Raw genomic sequence first — 912 nt, forward strand, 5'->3', positions numbered from 1 at the left:
AAACTTCTTGTGTTCGCGTGCTTGGTATTTAGTTTACTCTACTATATTGATTCATATTAGGTTTACACAAGATGAGAGATTATTTTATTTCGTTATGTTAATTCAATATTATTCGAATTGTTACTATTCTCCCATCACATGCTTCCTTGTCAAGCATGTACTTGTTCGTGTCAACAACTGGATTATTTTTTATGTAGACAGAATACGACTCCTTAGTTGCATTGTATGGTTTCTGTTGAGCAACAAGGACCATGCCAAAGGTTTTGGCTTTCTCAAACAATTACTGAACTTAAGATGCATAGCATATCTAATTACGTGTTGTCGGAAAAACTAAAATGAGATATATCATTCTATTGAATGCCCTAGGGTCTAACTCAGGCAGGTTCTATCTGAGGATGCTAAGCTTCATAAGACGAGGGAGTTAGGGAACTTTCAGGAGTCAAACTTTCATTGGACATGGAATCTCGCAGATGTCAAACTAGAAACTCTTAATGTAATGGATGAATAATTGTGAACACCAAATAACAAGGACACAAAAGGACATTGTTCTTCTATTGTCTATTGCAAAAGCAATGACGAATAATTTAACAAAATGATGTTTTAATACACCAAGTTTACAATATAATAGGTTTTAATTGTGGGATTTTGTGGGACTACTGTTAACCGTTCTAAAAGCTTAAGCCATTAGATGAAGGGCATGTTTGGTTTGACTTTGAAGAAATGGCTTTGGGAAAATGTAAATACCTTTGTAGTAAATGAGTTTTTCGAAATGCTTTAGTATTCAACAAATTGTAACATTAAAGTGCACTGGAAAGTGACTTTGGTGTAAATACCATTGGGTAAACCCTACATTTGCAAAGGGCTTTTATCCATATATATATAATATCAAATCAAATCAAATCAAATCCTATG

This window comes from Eucalyptus grandis, chromosome 10 (genome assembly GCF_016545825.1).
Source record: "Eucalyptus grandis isolate ANBG69807.140 chromosome 10, ASM1654582v1, whole genome shotgun sequence".
Lineage (NCBI taxonomy): Eukaryota > Viridiplantae > Streptophyta > Magnoliopsida > Myrtales > Myrtaceae > Eucalyptus > Eucalyptus grandis.